Raw genomic sequence first — 25,381 nt, forward strand, 5'->3', positions numbered from 1 at the left:
CTGCGATCCTTCATAGTTTCCTCAATTCCTTCAAATGAACATCCATATCAAAGCAATTATGTATATATATATTACAATTAAGGTACATATTAAAAATATCAACGCACATTTGTACAATGCTCATTTAATAATGATTGTCAAGGATTGTCAAGTTCTCCAACAAATCTGTGTACTAATTTTAAAATATTTTTGCTAAGGATACAACGGGTGTATAGATGAATTCTCCCAACAGCCAGTTAAAGAAAAATTCCACACGTGAAGATGGTTTTCTTGGACATTGACTTAGGTACTTAATTGTTTACTTGTTGTAGTTGCACACGAGTAAAACACAAAGATTTCCTGCAACATTCAAGAGGGTTTGCGAAGAAATCCCTTCAATTTTAAGTGGAGATTTTGTTTAAATCATCACAATCTGAAGCGCATCCCTGAGTGCGTTTGACCCACCAGCCCTTTGTTTAACAGCTGCACAAGGACACATTCCGGTTGCTTTTCACAAATCACTGGCATTTTTTTGCAGCATTTCTTCTGTCCTGAGAAGCAAGATTTGTATTTTATCTTTCAGAAGTTGTATGAATTTCTTGAAGTTCAGAAACAACTTGTTCCAGAAAAGAAATGAACACTTGCTTCAAAGTAAATCAAGATGTATGTGTCTCTTGCTGTATGTGCTCTTATCTGTCCATCTCTCTCTCCTCTTCTGTCACTCTGGCAGTCTGTGCAGAGTTTCTGAAGGAGGTGTAACACCACTTGGAAAAGAAGAAAAATTCTCAGGAAAAATTCTCAGGAAAATTCTCAGGCAGAATAAAAAATCATTATTCTCTTCTCAGTCAGATTCACAGCTCAGACTCACACTCAGACAGGATCTCAACTCTGTACTGCTCTCTATCCTCACAATCCAGAACCAGAAGATATTCAGACAATCAGTGCTGCTACATGAACAATATCAGACAGAACAGCCTGGACTCATGTCACTTTTCCCCCTTTTATCCTTCCTCCCAGCCCTCTTAGAGACATAAAAGAGCTCCTGGTTCTCCTCTCTGTGAACTGGGCTCAGGGGTCACTGATCTGGCAGTTGTGGGCTCTGATCCAGGTCGAAAGCAAGAAGGTTCTATTAACGCTTTTCAGGACTTCCAGCCCTTCAGTATTACTTTCTTTACTGTATGTCAGCCACCCAAAATGTTTATAAATGTTTTATAACACATATGAGTGTGGAATTATCTTATTATTTATATATAGTATTTATGTAATAAACACCAATAGTGACTCTATGATCAGTATATTGATTATTTGTAGCCGATGGTCCGATGGTCGTGTCTACAATAGTGACCATTTGACCAGTCTGTAGCTCTGAGCAGTGGGACTCAGATCACACAGAAGACCTGTCTGTGTGTGATTCCATACCAGCTCTGGGATTCAGCTACTCTCACAAATGTCTCATAGACCGTCTTATACATTTACAATTAGATGAAGTCATGTAACAGTTTTACAGATTATTTAAATAATCAGACACCAGTTTTGGCAGTGGACACATCTCCACATGGGGGAAAGAAACTGAAATATATGTGCTCACTGTAAAGTAGGAAGAGGTGGTCAGACAAGCAAAACAACTTTGCAGATAATGTGAAGTGACATTGTTTTGTGTCAATCAGCTCACAGATTTCACTTCATGTGCCTTAAGCTGTGCAATTTGTATGGTTGTTGAATGAGATTGATTTCTTTACAAGCCCAGTCAATTGCCAGTGGAGAGCTTGCCGACACACACCTTCATGAAGACTCTCTTTAAGATTTCATTGTCACGTCGCCTCCTTTGCATACAATAGTAGCTCCGACACTAAGAGAAAGGATGAGAAATGGCGTTTATCAAGCGATTGCAGTGTTTGTTTGACTGAGGATCCTTGTGTGCTTAACTGGCCTCTGGAGAAGTGTAGTGCAGTAAAACAGAAGGTATGTGTCACTCAAGATTTTTTTAAAGCAACAAAAAAAGTGCTCGGAAATATTTTACAAGAATGAAACCTTACATTCACCTAAATAAACATTCACCCTCTACATTAGCAGAGAACAGTAGGACACTGTGTCACTGGACACTGTGTTAGAGAGGCCAATCTCTTCTCCCTCATTATGCAGGCTTATCCACTCATGATGAACTGTCCTCCAGCGATACTCAGCTGCCATAATCGACACAGACATGACATTCATGTACATATTATACCTTAATATGGCACTTATTTACAATAATTTGATCAAAACAACTGGTGAAAAAATAATAATCAAATATATCTTTCCTTCTTTTAGTAGATAAAGAATTAGTCCAAAAAAGAAGCATTTATTCCTTTCCTCTCCTACCAGCCCTTACAAGTCACCCAGTTTTTAATTTAGAGCTGGATTAAAGCTCTAGTCTCTTTGGGGTTGTGAGTTGGAATCCCACTGCTGCCAAATATCTCCAACTATCTCAGTGTTAAGAAGCAAAAAACACATATTTGCTGCAGAAGGAACAGGAGAATTTGTGCCATTCAGCCTTATAGCGTGATGTCATTTTCTCATGCTCATTTTTAGATGCTTGTGATCGAATCTATGATTCTTATGAGTGTGCTCACCCTCCATAAAGGTAGCACAGATATAATGTGCCACGTTTTCAGAGAATCGCATTAAGTGCAGGTCAGAAGAAGGCGACAAAGTGTCCGCTAGGCAGTTCAGCGATTTCAACGGTGTTCTCTGTTGTTTAGGTCCAGAATGACACCTGTTACAACCAGGAAACACACAGTGTCAGGCATCAAGAAGACTTCCCAAAACCATGATCCTCTCCTTGATCTGGTGATGGCATCCAGACATTTCCTGCAACAAAGCCAGGATATGGTCTTCAACAACACGAGTGAAAAGCTAATTCCCAACCTTTGCAATCCTTTGCAAAGAAGGACCGCATGTGCTCAATGTTAAATGCACTGTTCATTATTAATAATAATAATCTTTACATTATATAGCACCTTTAAAGCTGGCTTTTCAAAGCGCTTTACAGAATCACAACAATAAAGTTAAAAAAATACACAAGATAAGCAGGATGAGAATAAACAGTTAGAGGAGACAATAGATGGTGGTATTAAATACAGTAGGAACAGAGGGGTAAAGAATAGTTCATTAAAGGCTCTTCTAAAGAAGAGGGTTTTGAGTCTGGATTTGAAGGAGTTTAGAGAAGGTGACTCTCTGATATCCTCGGTGATAAAGATCCAGAGCTTTGGGGTAAAACAGGAGAAGGCCCTGTCACCCATAGAGTGTAGATGGACGGGGGAACAGATAGGAGACCAGAATTAGAAGAGCGAAGGTTGTGAGGTGGGGAGTAGGGCGATAACCCAGACAGGTACTGAGGTGCCAAGCCATGGGGAGCCTTATGGGTGAGCATGAGGATTTTGAAGTTGACAGGAAGCCAGTGCAAGGACTCCAGGACAGGAGTAATGTGATCACAGTCCAGTGCTAATTTCTTTCTTGTGGCTGCTGGTTCATTTTCAACTGTGGACTCTTAAGAAGTCCTTTATTTGACTTGATCAACACCAATCCCTAGAGGATTTTGAAAGGTTGAATCAAAATGATACATGACTCTGGTGGGACTCGAACCCACAACCTTTGAATGACTTCATTCAATCAAGGCCTAGAAGTCCAATGCACTCACCATTGCGATACAAAACAGCTACAGAAAGCTGTAACTCATGCTTCTCCCGTTGTCTTTAAATTAAGCTCCATAAATATTGACAATGAGTGGCCTGTTGTCTACGAAGAGATACCGCTGGGATTCGCACCCAGGGTCTCCTGGTTTTTAGTGAGGCGTCTTAACCAGCTAAGCAACGGTGACAAACCTGCTAAATGTTATCCACAACTTCAAACACCTGTGAGAAACGGCACCTGCAGTGTTTCGTCTGCTGGCTCAACAGATAATCCTTTTCGAAGTTTAAGGAGAGGATTTCTTTGTCAATTCAATTAAACATTTTAGAAATGCTGAACGATTGATGTGTTTCACGCGCAGAAATATTTTATCGTTACGTACTTTTTCTATGCAGTTAGTTCTCCTTCAACTCCGCCCAACAACAGAGGTTGTTTTAAATACAGGAGTAAAGGCACATTGCACATCTGCAAAACATCACGTACAGGTTTAGGGAGAGCGACATCAGTTATTGGAAGGTTGGAAGTTTCGGGTCACTTTTTTATTATAGATTCAAGCAGCCCTGAATACCTTTTCAAGAAACATTTCAGAATCCCAGTCACATCCTGTATGATTGCAACACAGGTCTACAGTATACAATCAGAATACTGTTTGTGCATTATATAAAACACACCGCCCAAAGCATTTCTAAAACAGAAATTACATGTTTCTGAATGCGCCCTCCTTTATAAATAAAATAAAAGGTCTGAAGCCTGCTCCAAAGAAGCACTATATTCAGAGCTGACAAAGATGTGATAGGAAACATCTCGGAAAACGAAGATGCAGTCATTTCCACGCGTCGCACAACAAGAGCTGAACCCACCCGATGTTCTCCAAAAGAGTAAGGTGTTGGGAGTGTGGCTGGGTGGTCTATGTGCTGGGTTTGTGCTCCATTTTCTTCGCTGGGTTAGGTTTGAATCTTGCCGCTGCTCAGTGTTGGTGGGTTAAGACCTTCCTTCTATTGCGACTTCAATGGGTAAAAGCTTTGCTTGACAGTCTGTCGAGAGACTGAACTAGGTGTTTCAAGATAGTCTTTGTCAGCTTAACATCAAGGCATGAAAAAGCCTCATTTTGTGTTCCCAACAGCAATGCTCTTTGGTCCCTTCAGCATTATGCAGGGAACAACATCTGCCGTGATCACTTTTGAGTCAGTGTGAATCGTAGTGTGCTGCAATTGTTTTTAAAATTGGTTTTGTAGGCATGGTGCATTTGTCTGTGAAACTTGAATGCTGTGGTTTTTCACGCAGAATCATTGGCAGGAGCAAAGCTTATTCAATCTTTGTGCACAGCGCTCCATCAGAAATACTTTGTCCAAGTTTTGAAGAGATTGTGGGATTCTCTGCACGCGTTTACATCACGTACCTCAGACAACACCACCATTCGATGGGAAATTGATTCTGCTTCTTGCAGTTGTTCCTGTGGTTGCAGTAGTTACAAAGTCTCACTTTCCTCCACCTTCTGCTATAGTATTCACTGGGTGAGCTTCATCATTTGGCTCAGAAAGGTCAACTGTGCTTCGGAAAAAATCAGCTGCAGTGTCGTTATTTTGTCGGTGAGTATGGCTGTCTTTTAAAGCACATGAAAAACACGAGTTTGTGGATTTCTCCAAATAGCAATGAATTCAGTTGTGCAGTGCTTTACTGCTTTCAGAGGGTCTTTTATCGATGCTGCTATAGTAGAGAAGTAACATAATCACAAACGCAACCATATGTGCTGGCTGTTTCACTAAGTATTAAGCTTTTTCAACTATCACATGATTTTAACTAATATAACATCATCTCCAGGAGAGCACCTCGCACTGCTCACTGAGCTGATGTACAGAATGTGCCCATTTCTCAAAAATTAAATATCATCTGAACTGATTTTTTCTATTTTAAATGCTTTCCTACTCTTTTAATATTTCAGTTAAATCTTGAAGTACTTTCCATTGATATTAATCCTAGTCCCGATGAACGATTCCGGGACATGGTGTACCTTAAATAATGTTCTAATAGGTTTCAGTTTGGAAAAGTGCGCTCTCCAGAAGCTACCGAAACCTCTAATGGTCGCACAAAGCTTAATGCATTAGCAACATTTGGGGTTGAAAAAGAATATTACTTGCTATGAATACGAACACTGTTACAGGAGGCGCGTAAGGACTATTTTAGCTCAGATCATCAATTTATCTTACATTTCTACTCCATTAATATCGCTATTGAGTGCTAAAGGTAGGTCCTGGCAATACTTCATGAGATCTTCTTAAGAAAACGTAAAAAATATATTTCCAGTGCTGCACAAAAAGTAAAAAATACTGATTATGTGCAACTGATAAAATCTCTCTTCCAGGGATGTTGTAGCCACATGCAAATTACTTTATCAGCTTTAAAAGTTTCCTTTGCATTTATAAGACGATCAGCATGACACTCAAAACATACCTGTATTCAGTAAGCGCTGAGTCTGCTGGCTGAGATAGTTGCCTCCTCACACATAATAGCAGCCCTGAAGCTAAGATAAATGAAGAGAAATTGCTTTTATTGGGCACTTTTCATATCCGATGAGCTTGACATCTCCCAAGGGTGACGGAGTTCTTTTGCGACACTGCTTTTCCCTTTTTTCTTCTTTCTGTACTCTGATGGAAAAAAAACGAGAAAGCATGTAAGGAAAAAATGTATTTTTTTCAAGGAGAAAATGTGCACCAGGAAATGTTTGGTTTTGAAGAAGTGATTTAACATGATACATGACCTAATTTACTGTAGCAAATGCTCACACTGCAAGGTCTGCTTTACTGCTAGAGAGAAGTAGAGTGAAGATGTCATAATTTCACTGCGTTGTTGAAGAAAACATCTTTTTCTTTGAATTCTAAATCAATCAGAATTTCAAAGTGACACACAAACCCTTTGTCTGTATTAAAGAGATGATATTTTAAAACTGATAAAAATGTAGAAAACACGTTTCTCACTTAGAAATTTTAGATGGGATGGTGTATTACTAGTTGCAGTGCTGAACTCACCATGGTGCCATTCAGTTACATGATTGGCCAGTGGTTTAATGGATAACGCGTCTGATTTTGCATCATGAGATTGTGGGTTCGACTTCTACCGGGTTCGTGTGATTTTAAATCAGACTACTCAGAAATAGATGTCCATTATGTGAATGAACCACACCTGAAAGCAAACGTTGGTCGGGTTTCCTTCTTTCCAGCATGAAATAGCAAATCGTTACAAAAAGCACCAGCTAATGTCCAATAGCGTTAGTCATTTTAATTAACATGAATATACTGTAAGGTCTTGGTACATGGGAGTGGATTTCATCCACAATTTAAAAAAGGGCAAATTATATTTACAGGCTTCAGACACTTTTTAATACAAAAGTGACCTAAAACTCTGTAACTTTCAGGTTTGTTTGAACCTGTAATGAAAAAGGGGCCTGAAACTTCCATTCTGTGATGTAACTGTCTCTAAAGTCGGATGTGATGTTTCACGGATGTGCAGTGTGCCTTTTCTCTTGTCGTGTTCAAAATGACTTGCTGTGTAATTTCCTGAATGCGTGTCCTGTACTGCTCTGTTATTTCATTTAGATTATCTATGTGGTGTACAGATAAAATCAAACTGCATGGTCTAATTTCCAGGTTCGGCACCAGCTGAACCTGAACATACACCAGCCGATCTCGACATGATTTGAGCACACAACCTTTTGATGTGGTATCAGATGCACTACTGTTGCACCACGAGGTCACTCCCCATAAGGGCTTTTAATTCCCGCAAGGAGAAAAATCAGCGTCCCTGAAAAAGATTTTTTTTTTTCATTCTCTCCTGTGAGAAGCGCCGCTCTTCCAACGAGGGTCTCTTCTTCCCAGACCACAGATTATTCTTCCTGTCCGGCTCTCACACAGAGAGCAGACACACTGTCTCCACTAATGTGTTTACTACATCTATAGATCTGACCCCCTTACAGCCCTGATATTCCTGGACAGGATCCCATATTGAGCAGTATTTCTCGCGTTCTGAACTTACAGTGTGTACACAATGTACTTTATACACAAAGTAAGTGTTTTCGTAACTCTTGGATGTTTTGTGAAAATGTTACTGGCATGCCAAAATCGCCCCCTCAACTGAACAGTCCCACCCACCTCAGTTTTGGATAAAAGGTTTGGATAAAAAGTTTTTGAACACTTTCACTTACTTAACTTGAGCCGTAAAAAATAGTTGTACTTTGTCAATGGTCAGATAACTACACTAACCCCGAATTCACAGTTACTACATCAGACTGTTTGATGTGCAGGAGGGCTATCCATCCAGGAACAGCACGTTACATAGTGTCTATGTTTTTGGGTGTCAACATTATTATGACCTTATTTGCTCAGGTGGACCAATGCCTTGCAGTAGTTTATCCTCATACTTACAATCGTTATATAACTAGGACTGTAGTTATAGAAGTTTGTACTTTCTGTTGGTTTTACAATGATTTCTTAATGATTCAGAACCTCGTTACCGTTGATGTTGTTGCAAAAATGAACACATATGGTTGATGCTCCAGGAAAAAATAATCACGTGAGTTCTGATGAACGTGGAACTGTTCTTCATCACTAAATACCAGATTGCTTGTCGTTATCTTCTAACATGAAATACTAATCAGTGGCATGCTTGTGAGAATTCACTTGGATGGTTGTAATGGCTCCGTTTAAACCGAAATATCACTGCCCCCCTCAGGATTTCAGACCCCCCCCTCCCTACAGATCATTCCCCTGGCGCCAGTCCTGGGTATAATGATGAACATAGCTGCCTTGCAAGCAGTGAATCCAGGTGTGATTCCCACCTGACCCATCGACAAACCTTTTCCAATGAATCTTTGATCAATTTAAAAAAAGTCTTGAAGCTGGTAGGCTAGGGAAGAAGCACTGTTTGAGTGCACTGAGGAAAATGTGCTACTGTGCTGTGCTGCTCCAGTAGCGCAATTTGTCAGGTTGTGGTGCTTTTATAGTGGAGTTATGCTGAGGTTGTGAGTTCACTTATCACAGGGAATAGTTTCTGTTTTCAGCCGCAGAAACTTGCTGTTTAATTTAAGGCAGTTCTTGTGTTACTTTTTCCGCTCGATGGAGCTGTATTAATGCAGGCACACCTGCTTCCACGTACACGAGGGTAATTTTCCTCTTCCACCTACAATTTCAACATTTACCTTGGGAGATGTCAAACCACAGAGCCTGTGCTGCGTGTCAGTGCCGGCTTATTGGACACCCCGTTGAACATAAAAAGCATATTGAGCTCCTTGGACATAAGCCATTTCTCGTCACTTGCTCAGCGAGCAGGCTCAGCGCACACTGAATGCAGGTGTCTCAGAGCAATTGAGATGTGTCCAAGTGGCTGTAAAAGGGATATATATGATGCCAGTGCTGTGGCTTAGTTCTCCAACGGCAGGTGTAGCGGCACGCCGGTTGGAGTATTCTCGGTCGCATTTAATGGCAACGTCAGCTCAAAGATTTGGTTCAAACCACCAAATGGAGACGGGTGTGCAGACAAGCTGACCCTGCTGATGTGGGATTAACACTAGGATGAGTGAGTGCTGTGGCTTAGGTGGTTAAAGCGCCTGCCTTGTAAACAGATGATCCTGGGTTGAATCCTAGTGGTGCCATTCTTCCTGTCTTGCTGCACAGTTTATCATTATGGACGGCAACATGCTTCTACATTAAATGTAATGGAAGTGTTCATTTAATTTTTGGAACAACTTTTTAAAAAAAAATCCATACAAATTGCAAAAGATAAAATAGTCATCTTTCTTGTCGGTGCAGAGGAATTACTGCCAGCTGGCCAAGAAATGAAACGATTTTTTTGTCTTTAGCCAAAAACCTGTGAATGTAGAAAAAAGGTGACGTGCGTTAGTTTCTATGGCACAATCAGTCATCGTATCCTTCAGTAAAACATAACGTTGGTAAATCAAAAGTCCCCACAGACGCATTTCAAATTAATCTGACCTCAACACCGTCTCCCCTAAATGTGATGGGGTTTCTTTGGATGTCCTTAAGCATCCTGATAGTTGCAGAGATTTCAAACTTTTGGCACAAGTCAAACTCCAAGAAGTTAATAGTTGAGCGCCTAAGTCAATATCACCTGGAATGTGACTATGTAAACTTAAATAGTATTCAAAATATTGCAATTTTGTTGTAGTTTAAAAAGATATTTTAGCTGGGGATTCTCAAATGATGAGGGTAGAAAAGAGAACCATTCGACACCATCAGGAATGCTTAACGTGTGATAAAAGTGTTTTTTTAATCACAAAGTGAAAATAGTGAATTTGTCTTTCATTTAGACGTTCATCAAAAGCTCTTTAAACGATGAAGGAGAGGTTTGTGTTCCGAATTCTCTTCGTGTCTCATTGTCTTGCTTTGATTTTTAAAATGTACACTGTTGACTATTCACTCTTCCTAACACAATTAAAGAGCCGAGTTTAGTTCAGAGGTAAAGCATCTCATGCATCGTATGAAGCTCTGTTTTCTATCACCAGCGTCTCCACTCTGGATTTCTTTTTAAGTGCGATATCTTTTCTGTGATTTCTTTCGTTTGAATACCCTCATGTGTGATGTAAGAGAAAACCGGCTCAGGGACGCCAAATATGTAACGTTGTGGCTCTCTGAAGGCACCAGTTCTGTAGGGTTTGGGCATTTACTGTGACAATTATTAATTGTAGCAGTAAATCACAAAGTTGTTTCTTTTGATGGCTTTAGAACCCAACCATGCGACATAACTCAAACAATGCACACACACAGGTACTAATACACGAGGATACATTTATTAATACATAGAATATGCATATAAACCTAACAGATCTTATCGAGAGGGTTATCAGAATACAAAAGATATATATTCATTCAGTTACGAAGAGTTACACATCAAGAGGACATACGTGCAGTATATCATTCATTTAGACCGTTTCGTAAATGAACTTGGTTATAACTTCTACATTAGATACTCAAAACAAGTACATAACTCTTAGGAATTAAATTGATATCAACTGGTTTGGATAACAATTGAATTCTCGAGCTGTAATGCATTGAAGTTGAATACTCATCCAATTTCTTTGGGGATTCATATCTCCTGCAGGCTCAAAGAAACAGTTGCAGGCTGTTGCTGTCCAATCCGCGCTCTCTGGCTCGGTGCCAGGCTGTGCTGTGCGGCTTGCGACGGTGCGCTGCTGATGCTCACTGACCGGCTAGTTAGTGTTGGCTTTAACTAGCAAAGTTTTCGCACAGGAGAAAAGATGACTGTGGGTCCCAGCAAGTCAGGAAGAGGACCGGTTCGGTCCTGATGAAGAGCTAGTTCTGAATAGTGATTCAGCTGTCCACAGTTCCGACCTGTTCACGAGGCCTGCTGCTGGCGCTAACCTCGGGTGGATCCTCTGGTTATTCTCTGGCAACCTCCGCTCTAGACTCTTAGAACAAAGGAAAGTTCTGGCACTCGGACACACTGGCCGTTCCATGGTTGTCCGGGCTGAGTCTCAGGATGGTCAGGAGGCGCGCTGCGAGAATGTCCTGCCCTTGGGAGCCTTCTGCTCCTGGGCCGTCCTGCCCTGGAATTCTCCTTTGAATTCCCTTTAGAATAGTCCACAGAATCCTCTCCAGAATCCCTCTGAATCTCGTTTTTACCTGGAGGAACTTCAGCTCGTTGATTGGCTGAAAGTTCCATGGGCATCAGAGTCCCACGTGGGTTATTCAGCCCTACCAGTCCCTGATTGGTTGATCAAGGTGAGATATGAGTCATTTACTCCTGACACCTAGAAATGCAGTCCAGATGTCCATCTGGCACTCCCTAGACAGATAGGCGCCAATGGATGACCATTGATCATGATAGCCAGGCTTAGCTAAGTGCATCCCCCTTTGGGAGCTGTCCTAGGACCTTAAATCACCCTGCACTAATGGTCTCTCTGTGGCTGCACCACAGAGATGAACAGAGAAATGGGGCCTCATTTGGGAAGCTCAGAAACACTTAATTCTGCCTTATTATTAAGCCTCGCCGCTACAGTGAATTTCAGCGCTTTAAAGAGATGTAATTTTTAAAACAGACAAAATGAAAGACTTATTAACTAAATACACATAGAAAACCTGCACCTAATTGAGAAAATTTGGACTGGGGCGATGTATTATTGTAGCGGCGCAAGCTCACAGTGGTGCACTTGAGGAATGCGGTACAAGGGCCAGTGGTGCATTGGATAACGCATCTGATTATGGATCAGGAGACTGTAGGATCGTAATGCTCTTAAACCCAGTACCATAACCGCAGTGTGTTCAGTCCTACACAACCTTTCTATCGACTGAATAAACCTCCTGTTCCATCTCCATCTTCTTCCCACACATTCCGGCTATTTCACCACCGTTACTGTTGGACCACAGTCACAGATACGTAAGGGACACTATTCTGAAGAACCATCTTAAATAAATAACGTTGCAAAAGGTAACAATAAGGGTTTCTTAACGTAACCTTACATCTGGCCATACAATACAATTTCTGTACCCTCAAATAAAAAAAAAAATTGTACTGCTTTCTCCTGAGAAGTGTAGTGTCAAATACAAGTGTAGTGTCAAATCACAATAAATAATACATCAAATATACTAAATTAACACCCAGATATGACAGATGTGACAACACACAGCTATGACAGAACACATTGAAGACTTAAGCCCTTTAAATTTTTATTTCCTTAATTTCCATTCTCTTCCCTACCCAGGATAACTGAAAACTAACTGTAATAAAGACTGTATATGCATTACTTGTAATACAGCTATTAATAAAGATATACATGGAACCTAATTATTCATAAATAACACTTGTATTACTAAAAATGTGTTATGATAACATTCATTGTGAATATTTGTGGTGTCTGGAAAGCAATTTTGGTTAAATATAATAATAATTTTCAAGCAAGTGGTGCATAAGCTTGTTAATTAATGAGTACATTATTTCCATTACATTCAAGACAGTTCTAATGTGATCAATTGTTCTGCTTAGTCCGCTACCGAGTTGCTTAAAACCTATGAAGAGGTGGTTTAAGCTAGACTCCTAATGCAGTAACATCTAATGGGCAGCAGCTGTTATTTTAGGTTTGTTGCAATCGAGAACAGGTTTAGTACAGAGCTGCTGACAAATTTCAGCGGAGTTTATTGTATATAAGTTTATTGCAATTGACCCATTGTAGCTACCAATCAGCAGCAAGGAAAAACAAACTTCACTTGTGCCTTTTAAAAAAAGGGAAACAGAGTAGTAGTTTATGTGGTAATTTCAGGTACTGTACAATGTAAGAACTAAAGTTAACTACTCCCATAGTAATGCGTGGGGTCCTATCAATAGAAAAAAAAATGTTGTAACCCAAAAAAACAACAAACACAAAACGAGAATCTTCCAGGAACCCAGGTAAATCCCTGTAGTAGTCTAACAACTATGAAAAAAAAAACCAAACGCAACACCTTCAAAAGAAAAAGAACATTAAAAACAAATCTGGGGAACAACAAAAACACAGAATCTAATGTGAGAGCTTTTTCAAGTCTTCAGTGCTCCTCTCATCTCAGTAGACCTCTCTCATATATTTGTGTACAGGTCAGTTGGAGGTACACAGCTGATGGTAATTTTAGTAGGGAGCTGCGTCAAGGTTTATTCCATGCTGAAAAGAGAAGGAAACATAATGTTTCAGCTGTGGAGCCTTCTTTGATTGTGACTCAAAATAAACCTTTACTTGTTCATTTGATGTTAGTTTATCTCCATCAAATACCTAAGAGTATCTAAACTCGACAGTTGCTTTCAGTAGCTGAAAACACTGCTCCAGGTGAGGCTTGAACTCACAACCCCAGCATAACTCCGCTGTGCACTGTTGTATAAGTACCACGCGCTGATTGATTGCGCCACTGGAGCTGTGCAAGTTGTGATCCTTATACAGACTGACGCTGCAGAAACACAGGGTGAAAACAGTTTCGGTTGTGGATCCATCTCCACATGGGGAACACTAAAATAGCAAGGAAAATACAAGAAAAGAAACTGAAAGAATTGTGCTAACAGCAAATGGGGACGGAGGGAGGTGGTCGAACAAGTAAATAAGCCTGGCAGATTATTTGTAGCGACATTTTTTGAGTCAATCAGCACACTGATTTCTCTTCATGTACCTTAAACTGTGCAGTTTGTATTTTCGTTGTAGATAGGTTTCTTCAGAAGTCCAGTAAATTGACGATAATGGAGAACTAGCTGACACACCCCGTCGTGAAGACCCTCTGTAAGGTGATTACACGTTTCATTTTCAAGTCGCCTCCTTTACACGCAATTGCAGCTCCGACACTGAGAGAAAGCATGAGAAATGGCAGTACAGGCTCGATGGCTTCACATCTCCTATCAATCACATAAAATTGCAGTAAAGCGCTCTAAATATGACTCTGAAGTACTGGGAAAGATGATTATTTTGAGCGTGCCTCCCAGGGTCTGCTACAAGGCTGAAGTTGGCTTCTTATTCGCGTTTTTCGTTCCGCCTTAAATGCTGCTGCTGTGATGTTATGTCGCCTTTCGCCTGTAGATGGCTCTATTCGATCAGTACTAATTCGGCTGGAAAACTGTAGACATCCTCAGTGAAAGGGAATATCCAAATAAATAGCGACTGTCCAAATTATATTTTTGTATGGAATATATTTTAGAAAATCGCAAACCAATTTTAAAAACTCACCATAACATGGACTTGCACTGGGAAAAAGGTGATTGTGCTTTCTGCTTATTGCTACGGCCCTCCCCCCTGATTATAAAAACGTCTCACAATTCTGACACCGAGGTGTGAGAGACAATGTAATAGACTTTCAAAATCCTGAAGTACAAGACATTTTAATGCACCATTTTTCAAATATGACCCTCTGATCTTGGCTTGTCAGAATACATTGCGAAAAAGTATGGCACGAATTGCAATGGCACAAATTGTTGAGAATATCACTGACCATGCCGATATTTGCAGGGGATATGAGTGTTTTGCGCACGTTGAACTACAGCACGTAAGAATTGAGCTTCTTAGTCAATATCACCGGGGAATGTCCAATAATGACGAACATCTGTAGCTTCAAGGAAACTTCGACTCGCACATGGAGTTTTATCTTCGAATGGAGGGTGGGAGAATTCATTTATACTCTCGTTGCTCATTAGCTAAACTATTTTAAAAATATGACGCAGATTTGTTCGAGAAACTTGTAATCGTCTTAAAGAGAGTCTTCTTGAAGACGTGCACCAGGTAGCTCTCCGCTGTTAATTGACAGGACTTTAGAATAAACTGTTCTCATACAAATTACTGTTTGTTCAAACATACAAATTACACATCTTAAGGAACATGAAGAGAAATCTGTGTACTAAATAACATAAAACTGTCGCTGCAAATTATCGCCAAGCTGTTTTACGTGTCCTAACACCTCTTTCTTTCCTATTTTGCAGCGAGCACAATTCTTTCTGTTTCTTCGTCGCTATTTTACTGTCTCTTCCCCCATGTGCAGATGGATCCACAGCCGAAACTTGAGGTCGGTTCCTATTACTCTGTCTGATTGAAAGAGCTGTATTAAGGGCACTCCCATCTCTGCAGGAAAGTTATTGCTGCTCTCAACACAATATACTGCAGACAAATATAGCGATACTGTCACGTGTTCCTGCTGTCAGTCTATTATGTCATGTTCATCCACACCCAGAAACATTACTGCTGTAGCACCAGAGTTATATAGGCGCAGTCCAAAGAGCAAGAATCTCTTAATCTCAGAACTGTGGGTTCAGCCCCCACATTGGGTCCCTCTGTGTCAATTTGATCCCGCCAATCCTCCTAGCATGACCTGATGGCGTAACAGTGATACCCAGTACCCAGCGTAATTCAGCTTTCTTTCCACTTGATTCAGATTTTGATCTGAAATCATCGGCCGAACAAGAGTTTGTCTAAATCGAGGGAGATCTGCTCACAAGCAAGTATTAAACACTTCAGGATTATCTGTTCGAATACCACACTTTGTCAAAACACTGCCGCTTCTTAAGCTAATAAGTAACGGTTTTTGAGCACGCATTGTATTGTTAATGCTTATATTAAAAAAGCATAAATTCACATAATGGAATTTGGACTGAACAAAGTAGTCCAGCCCCTTTACAACATTACATACCCACTGATTAAAGCTTAAAACTACAGCAGCAGGAGTAACAATAATGGCAACAACATGTTTGGAGTTCGGCATTTCATTTATACTGCGGAAACATCGTATCGGAATGAACTGCCCGAGATAAAAGAGCAATTGCGGCTTCAGATCGTTTTTACAGAGCATTGCGTTGTTCTGTTCATGCTGACTACACGCTTTAAATTTGTCATTTACTGCAAGCGTTGCTTTTCCAGGTTTTTCTGAAATTCCTCGCATTTGAGCCAGCACTAAAATATTTCATTCCCGTCGCTGAATACATCGTGGAAACGGTATTTGCAACGGAATGCTGTCACACATGAAATCTTTTTGTTATTCGGTTCTGAAGTTTGAAAATGAAAATAAAACGGGGGTCACTTCATAGGCTTGAAAGAAATCCAAGCAGCATAAAAACCAGCGAACTCTCACAAATTGCATTGTGCTGCACCTTTCTTCTGCTGCTTTTATAAATCTGCCTTAAACATTTGAATGCATACCTTACTGCTGCTAATCACATTCACGTGCTTACGAAGCTTTTTTCTGTCCGTTATGTTTTTCCAAAGCGGTTTCTCCGTTTTCCTTGTACTGTGATTGTCAGCGAGCACAACAAGACTGAAATAGTGTAAAGGCAGGTAAAAAAGACAAGGTAAAACGCCTGACTGTCGGGAGTGGGATTTGAACCCGTGCTTCTATTTGGAGAGCGGAACACAAAGATTGAAAGACACAAAACTGTGAATTTGCTGTTTTAAACCGCTCCACTATCCTGAAGAAATGGGTGCTGACTGTACCAGTTGCATCCGATTTTCTGTAACTTTAGGACGATTGATACGACTGGACGAACACAATTTGTGGCGTTTAGCATGACATGGAAAACGGTACCGGAGCATTCGGGTCCGGAGTACCAGACTCAGAAACAGTTTTTACCCCCGCACTATCAAACTATTAAACTCCCAGCCTCTCTCACTCTCACCTCACCTCTCACCTATGATCTGAACCTCACAGTGCCTTCTTTCTTACCAAAAACCCAAACACATTGAAAATCTACCTCTACCATACATGTCAAAAGTTCACTCCCCATAATTTCTATCCCTTTATTTCATTCTTTTGATGCATGTTTTTGCACATAACCTGTTACCTTTTTGTTGTTTTGCACACTGCCTGTTGTTGTTTTTTGCACATCGGCTGTTGTCTCTGTCTCTGTGTTTTTTTCTTTGTACTACTTATGTCCGAGAGCTAGCTAAATAGCATTTCGTTATAATATATACCTGTATATGAGTATAATGACAATAAACTTGAATTTGAACTTGAACTTGACATAGTCTTGCAGGCAGTATATTATTTTATCGTTTACTCGTTAAAAAAACACGGTCTTCTCGTTCCAAAGTCAGATTTTTAGTGCTTTCGAACGTCACTTCCAACCTGGACTGACAGCTCACCCGATCTGTTTGTGATCAGACCATGGGGGGGGTTTACCAAGCGCACGTTCCTTCCCAGTGCTGAGGCGATCATTCGGAAGATGGGTGTGAAGAGAGACAAGCTTTGTCGACTAAAAAACAAGGCAGGATATGCAAGAATAGTAATCACTGGCGACAGTTATGTTCTTTTACTATTGAGACTCCTACATTACGAGTTCTTTGAAGACATTGAAACTGAAGGAAAGCGGCGACAAATGAAACAGGCACGGGTGGGGATTGAACCGACGGTCTTCAGTTAACGAGACAGACGCCTTACCACTTGGCCACCGCGCCTTCGAGCAAATATGGGAATAATGTTGTTCAAATTATTTTTTTCTGAATCTGGTTTACATCGCCTGGAGGCAGCAACAACAATAAAAGGGATACTTAACAAGGAGATATGCTGTAGCAGTGCGAATCCAACAGATGCTCCTGAAGAGACTGGAGGTTTAAGCCAACTCCTTAGAGCGCTCGGCCGCGTTACTCTCTTCAGCTCTTGTTGTTTGACCTAGTGGTTTTATAACGCGTGGAAACGACCGCAACTTCGTTTTCTGAGATGCTTTCTCTCACGTGGTGAAATCTCGACCTCTTTGGCATCTCTGGCTATAGTTCTTCTGTAGAGCAGGCTTTCACACCTCTGCTTATAGTGCCCTTGAAGTCATTTTATTTTTACAGGAAGACGCATTCCCTAACGATCTCTCCTGTTTTAGAAATGCTTCATAAGGCGTGTTTGATTCAACGGACAAACAGTATACTAATTGTACAATGCAGATTTATGCGGCATTCGTACTGGATTTGAGTGGGATTCTGAAATACTTCTTGCAAAGGTATTCAGACTTTCTTGAACCTATAATAAAAACACAGACCTGAAACTCCCTAGCTTCCAATCTCTGATGTTGCTGTCCTTAAACTCGGACGTGATGTTCTGCAGACGTGTGCATAATGTCCTGTTTTCTTACAGTGTACACATTTTGCTGTTCACGCTCCGCATTCATCTGCTTTGTGCATTGTTAGTCCGCACCTGTAACATGTAATGTCAGCCGTCCCCTGTTCTTCTACAGTATATCTCTAGCATGACTGCGTCCTGCTGCTCGGCTTTTGTTTGTAAAGTTTGAGCGAGCGCCCCGTTCAGTGTCACTTTGTCACTGTGGTCAGAAAGCATTCTTGATTCTGCTTGAGCTGCTTCATGAATTCTAGCGACTGTAAGAGCTCTTTCTAAAGTCAGCCCTTCCTCCTGCAGCAATTTATAGTCTCTTATGTGCACATTTTTCCACAAGTTGATCTCTTAACATGTCAGTTTCCAATACTCCAAAGTCACAAGATTTAGCCAGTCCTCTTAGTGCAGTCACAAAAGCATCAACTGAAGTTCTCTGCCTAAATTTATGCCGTTCCAAAACCACATTTCTCTGCGGTGTAAAGTAAGCGTCTAAGGCAGCTACAGTCTGTTCATATGTACCTTTTTCAACAGGGAGGTTGGCGAAAATCCGCTGCACGGGCACCCAGATACAGTGCAGTAATGTAGCACGTCTCACGGCATCCGGAGCTTCTGTAGATCCACTGGCTATTTAAAAAAATCTGTACGACTCCATCCATATCTTGTATTCCGCATACAAATCCGGAGCTCCGAGTTTCAGTAGAAGCGGTAGAAAAAGCTGGGCATAAGCAAAGCTTCTCGGCGCGGCTGCCATATCTTCCATGGCGCAAGCTAAACGAAAAGTCCGAAAATTCAAAAGTTCGTTTCTACCAGCAAGAGAACAAAAATCTGCAGTATTCTGCTCGCTTTGAGTCCGTCAAGCACTCATCTCTCGTCGCCATAAATGTTGTGTATCTTAATAAAGAGACGTTTTTATATTATTTTAACTATTTTGTTAACTACACAGATCACGCCCTTACACCATATATTCCCGCCTTCTACTCTCTCGTTCTGTTGTCTCGCGATTTCTACTCACTATACTACATTTAGTATGACTTCTTGTTGCAGTTGAGCTCAAAGCTGGAGATGATCTCCATATTCTACCGCACTAACTAGTCCGAAACGTAGTACACAGTACACACTTTTTAAGTGAAGTCAGGTTGTTAAAAAATTAAACCAGCGCCCTGTCACAGAAACGTACCCCGGTCTACCGCGCAACAAGCGGGGGTACTCAGCAGTATACTGTAACGCAACGGGGGCTCAGGCGGGCGCCCTTGCCGCATCAGGTCGGCCCCACACCGTCCGGGGCTCGAACCCGGGACTTCCGCGTCTCTCTGCAGCGACCCAGCCCCGTGAGCTAAAGAGAGATCTCTCCACAGCCCAGTAGCTGTAGTCCTGCTATCACAGGGAAGGGCGGTGACGTCACCTGCTCTGGTACGCCGGCTCTTACACAGTACCTGTCGGCCGTAAGCGTTACACTCTCCCCCGCTTAAATCGCCGTCCCCGGCGAAGGGCTATCCCACCCCGCTTCTGACACCAATGTAACGCAACGGGGGCTCAGGCGGGCGCCCTTGCCGCATCAGGTCGGCCCCACACCGTCCGGGGCTCGAACCCGGGACTTCCGCGTCTCTCTGCAGCGACCCAGCCCCGTGAGCTAAAGAGAGATCTCTCCACAGCCCACTAGCTGTAGTCCTGCTATCACAGGGAAGGGCGGTGACGTCACCTGCTCTGGTACGCCGGCTCTTACACAGTACCTGTCGGCCGTAAGCGTTACAATACTAACGAGGAGCGCTTGTCTGCAGCTGAGCGTCAGCTCTGTTTACTGTTAGCAGTCATTGCCTCATTTCCAAACACTTTTTCACCTGCTCTCAGCTTTTAAAGACAGTCATAAACGCTCAAGAAGTAATTCATGTCAGTTTGAAGTCTGTTTCTGTTGTCTCAGCTCTTGATAAAGAAAAGCCGTGCGTGGGAGACTCCCTCTCTGAAGAAGTTTGCCGTCACCCTGCGAGGGAAAAGAGCCATCAATCACCGAGGCAACCACTGAGACAGTTAACATTAAACACGTGAAATGCGAGATGTTGTGATTTTTTTCCTGCTTAAGGCTTCTATCGTTTCTATTCTAACGAGAAAGACCTCTTTATTAGAAGTGAGATTTTAACAAACGTCTCCAGGGGTAACTGCGACCTGAACGCAACGCCTTAGACCACCAGCCATCTTGCCTGTGGTACTTATAATGAAGTATATATTTTATTTCTACTCGTTGATAAGAAAAGTGAAATCATGTAATTAGGGATATGTCTTTTTTTCATGGGGAAAACTAGCCCGAGCAAATGTAAAGTTTAGAGCAGCGCTCAATAAAAATGATCAGAAACCGAAAGCGCTTCTTATACGGATCAATATATTCCGATACCACTGGTTCTGCAGAAGAAATAAGAAAAGCCGAACTCAAAGCACTGTGTTGCCATTACGGCTACTCCATCTGCAGCTGCTTTAAGATTACTCACACTGTGTTGCCATTAAGGCTACCTAGTTAAAAAAAAAAACTTATCGTCACCTTTTTGAACGTGATTGTTAGACACCCGTTAAATCTCAACCGAGGTTTCTTGAGAGATCGTTCAGCGAGCGAGTAATAAAAAACTACTTCGCTTCTAACCTCTGCTGTCGCTGTAAACTCGGACGTGATGTTCTGCAGATGTGCAGTGTGCCTTTCCTCTCGTCGTATTCAAGAGTACTCACTGTGTGAGCTCCTCACTGCGTGTTCTGTATTCTACTGTGATTTAATTTAGATGATTACGTGGAGTAGAGTGACAAGATCTATTGAACATTTTCGGTTTGTGAAATGAAACACTAAATACACTACAGTAAATACAAGTAATGGACATTTAAAATAACCACAGTACAGCTAGAAGAGTGAAAGATAAAAGACTATTTAGAATGAGATTCACAATAGACTTAAGAAAGGCACAACCGCCCGAACAGGGACTTGAACCCTGGGCCCTCAGATTAAAAGTCTGATGCTCTACCGACTGAGCTATCCGGGCTCTGAAAGAAAGTCTACACTGTCGGGATCCTCGCAAGTCACGTGTCTCTTGTGCCGAAGAGCAGTCATACCTGACCCGTCTGGGATGACCACTGACAGACTTTATCCAGAAGCGACGGCACCACTCCCAGTAGAATGAGTGAGAAATACAGCATGACATGGGTAGTTAAGGGGCTCCCACAATCCATCTTTCCTCACATTACTGATTTTTTTCAATAGCATTTTGACCTTTTTTCACATTCAGATTTTTTTCACATTTAATAAAATCTTTCAATCAACAACAGTTGGGGTTAAGGGCCTTGTTCTGGAGCCCCATGGAGTAGGATTCCTCTGCCGACCGTGGGATGTAAACCAGCAACCTTCCAGCCACAGGTGCAGATCCTTAGCCACAGAGCCACCAAATGTGCCAATTCTTTAGAAAGAAGTCCAAAGAATGCAAATTTACTTTTTTAAAATAGCTGTTGTAAATAACATCAGTGGCTATTGAAGAGTACATACAAGCACAGAGACAAGTTAATAAACTTGGAATGACTACTTACAGCTCTGGAAAGACCGAAGATATTGTTTCCGGTTGTTAAGGAACAAGTAATAGGTTTATTCCATGCTGAAAAAAAGAAAACAATGTTTCGGCCGTGGAGCCTTCTTCAGGTGTGAGAGAGAAGGCAGTAGGCAAAGGTAATGTAGTGGGAGAACAAAAGCTGGGAGGGAGGAAGGGTGAGAGGCGGGAGCAGGGGACAGAAAGAGAGGCCAATCAAGAGGTGTGAAGTCAGAATAGGTGTTGAGAGGTGTGAAATGAAACTTCCAATGAATGGAGAAAATTTAGTAGAATAGTAGTCTGTCGTTTAGAGAAAGGGGAAGTTGTGATCCTAGCTGCAGGATAAGTTTGGTTTGGTATCGGTAGTCTTTCTAATGTATGAGTTCAGAAAACCATCTTTGAGAACAAAGACGGAGAGATTAGAGTGGTCATGGCCATCAGAGGTTAAATGAGAAACAATGGTTTTTGGAGAGATCTTTAATCTTCACAGCCCTGACATGTTCTCTGAAGCGGTCTCCAAGTCCCCTTCCTGTTTCTCCAATATAGAGAGAAACTGGGCATTTACTGCAAGAGATACAGTAAATAAGGTTGCTGGAGGTACAAGATGCCATCTGGGTGATCCAGAATTGTCCTGAGGGGCCTTGAATGAGTGTGGTGTTGGATGTGTACTTGCAGGCGATACAGCGAGCTCTGTTGCAGGGGAAAGTACCTGGTGTGGAGGGTTGCTGAGGGCGGTCAAGGGAGCTGTGAACAAGAAGGTTGCGCAGATTAGGTGATTGACGATATAAGATGATGGGGCAGTCAGAAAAGAGGGCCCCAATGGAGGGATCATCCTGTAGGATGGAAAAGTTGTCGTTAACAGTCCTGGGGATAGGAAGTGTGTTAGGGAAGCACCAAAGGAATGCGGTTGTTACGGTGGGAGTTCCTGATTGGGTTGATGGTCCAAGGGGTGTTTTTGGCTCGGGCAAGGGCCCTGTCAATAACACTGCTGGGGTATCCTCTGTTGTTGAAAAAGGAGTACATTTTGAGGGTTTGGTTCTGGAAGTCGATGTCGTCGCTGCATATTTGTTGTAGCCGAAGGAACTGTGAAAAAGGGAGAGAATTTTTAGTATGTTTGGGGTGAAATTAGCTATACAAGAGATAGCTGTATGAAACCGTGGGTTTGTAATAAACAGAAGTGGAGAGTCTGGGGTAGTTGATGGAGAAGTTGATGTCCAGAAACGGAAGAGTAGTGGAAGATATGTTAACCATATATTTGAGGGACAGGTGGAAGTTGGTGAAATGGTGCAGGAAGCACTTAAGCTGATCGTTGGAGCATGTGGCGGCACTGACGCAGTCATCAATATATCGCTTGAAGAGGTCAGGGACATAGCCAGTGTAGCAAGCTAAGAAACGTTCTTCTACCCAGCCAACAAAGATATTGGCATAGCTGGGTCCCATTCTGGTGCCCATGGCAACTCCACTCACCTGTTGGTAAAAAAGATTATTGAAGGAGAATGCATTCAGTGTGAGAACCAGTGTTTCTGGTTGTTGTCCTTTAATTGATCTGCCACCAAAACATTAATCCTAAACAGTCAAACAAGTCCATGTGATGAAAACCTTTATGCTCTTTAATGTTTTTTTATGGATTGTGCATCTGCACTAATTTCCCCCCCTCCTACTCATCAGCTTTTGGATGAGAGATTCTGACCACTGTATAAGATCAGAAGCAATAGAAGAAACGGGCTTCTTTTCTGCTTATTAAACACACTCCTAATGCAAACAACACATTACAAGTACAACGCAAAGGTTGCACCAAATGGGATCAAGCAATTTAAAACATATGTTCAGGGTACAGGAAAGTTGTTATAGAGATGAATGGTATTCATGAAACAAATAATGTTGCAAAAAACTTTGCCAAAAGTCACAACCCATTTAACATTCATCAGACAGGTTGAATCAGTTGGATATCTCTTAGGTTTAAAATGCACTCAACGGCTGTATAATGCAAGCTCAAGAGTCAAAAGAACAATAGTGAACTACAGTTCTTACAATAATAAACAGCCATTTGATCTTGTGAATGATCTATCATACACCCTTGAAATGATGTTACAGATTTGGAAGTTTGCACAGCTTGTAGTCTTTCTAACTCCATGAGACACACAGACAGGGAGAGAAGCTGGGGGTCAGAGCGCAGGGTCAGCCACTGTGCTCTTGTGCCAAACAGGTCATACAAAGACCGCCATTCCTTATATCTTTCCCTGAACCTGTGCGTCACTACCTCACCTTCCAGAAGCAAAATATCGAGCTTCCACACACCCTTCTCCACAGTAACAGCTGTTGGAATAGAAATTGTAAATGACAGTAGACAATGGTCAGAGAAAAAAAAAAACAGGGGTTAGGCCTGCGGTCATGCAAGTAAAATCAAGTACCAAAACAAAATGCGTGAGCCTTGGGTCCCATTAGACTTGTGGCATGTGAAACCTGCCCTCCCCTGACTATGAAGTTTGAAGCCATCTTTCAGTTTAAAATCTTTACATAATGTTTGCAATAATATTGATGATTTATCAAATTGGACCTGTCTCTCGCCCGTTATTCTGCCTTCTCTTTCTAAAAGAGAATTAAAATCCCATCCCAATAAATATACTCAGTTCCTGAATTAGGACATATCTGTCATGTGAGCAACTCAGACAATATATATTTAAGCGTTTAAATTAGACATTCATGAAACCCAGATATACCACCAGTGCTCTCCCTGGTTTCATTACAAGGTGCTGTCGTACCTCTACCATCTTATTTTTAATTAGAACAGCTATACCATCAGATTTATTTTCTTTGGACCCACACCAGGTTGATCGGCCCAATGTCCACAGTTCTTCCATATCCTTATAGCAGTTTTTAAAGGGTAACCCACACTCCTGTAACAACACAATATCAGCAGTTACCTTCCTCACAAATGATAATATAGTCCTTGCCCTTAACTTGGAGCGAATGCTTCTCACATTTATGGACACAATATTAAGAGCCACACTTAAAGTAGGACCAGGGGAGACTAAAAGATCTGGCTACAATCATTCAAGTGTATAGACACCTACTATACAGGCCTCCCCCCCCCACTTTTGCTTTAATTGTCTCCTCCTCCACCACCCCCACAATCCATAGGATATTTCTCCACCTGCCATCCTTGAGTCTCTGGTTCTGAAGCTTGGTCAGTAAGATCACATATATTGGAGACATCTAAACCCATGGGAGAACCTACCTGAGGACTTGGAAAATGATCTTCCCTCACTCTGCTCGGAGTTAAATCATTTTCTAAATCCAATGTCTCTTTTAGACTGCACCCACTGTTCTGTACATTTCATTTGAGCACTTTCAGTCTCCACAGGTGGCAGGCTATTGGAAGAGATGCTACCAATCAAATCAGATTCCACCTCACTTTTTGCAACATTATCATTCTCTTCTACCTCAGCCTCATCTCCTTCACTCCATTCTGAACCCTCGCTCTCTTTTTCACCACTTTCTTCAACGTCAACCACATCCAGTTCCTGATCCAGAACCACTGCTCCAGCCCTAAATACCTCTTCAAACTCTTCCTGTTTTTGCATCGGTCTTACCAGTTTTGTTCTATTTGCAAAGGAATTTGGACAG

The 25,381-nt window shown here is 41.6% G+C and overlaps 2 non-coding genes across 2 annotated transcripts; both read right to left on the minus strand.

Moving 5' to 3' along the window:
- Window positions 1–17,488: 17,488 nt before the first annotated feature.
- Window positions 17,489–17,560, minus strand: trnat-cgu (transfer RNA threonine (anticodon CGU)). The gene has a single exon. It is a non-coding gene; the product is annotated as a tRNA-Thr (tRNA).
- Window positions 17,561–21,147: 3,587 nt separating this feature from the next.
- On the minus strand, window positions 21,148–21,220 carry trnak-uuu (transfer RNA lysine (anticodon UUU)). The gene has a single exon. It is a non-coding gene; the product is annotated as a tRNA-Lys (tRNA).
- Between the last annotated feature and the right edge of the window lie 4,161 nt (window positions 21,221–25,381).

This window comes from Atractosteus spatula (assembly GCF_055471065.1).
Source record: "Atractosteus spatula isolate fAtrSpa1 chromosome 10 unlocalized genomic scaffold, fAtrSpa1.hap1 SUPER_10_unloc_9, whole genome shotgun sequence".
Classification (NCBI taxonomy): Eukaryota; Metazoa; Chordata; class Actinopteri; order Semionotiformes; family Lepisosteidae; genus Atractosteus; species Atractosteus spatula.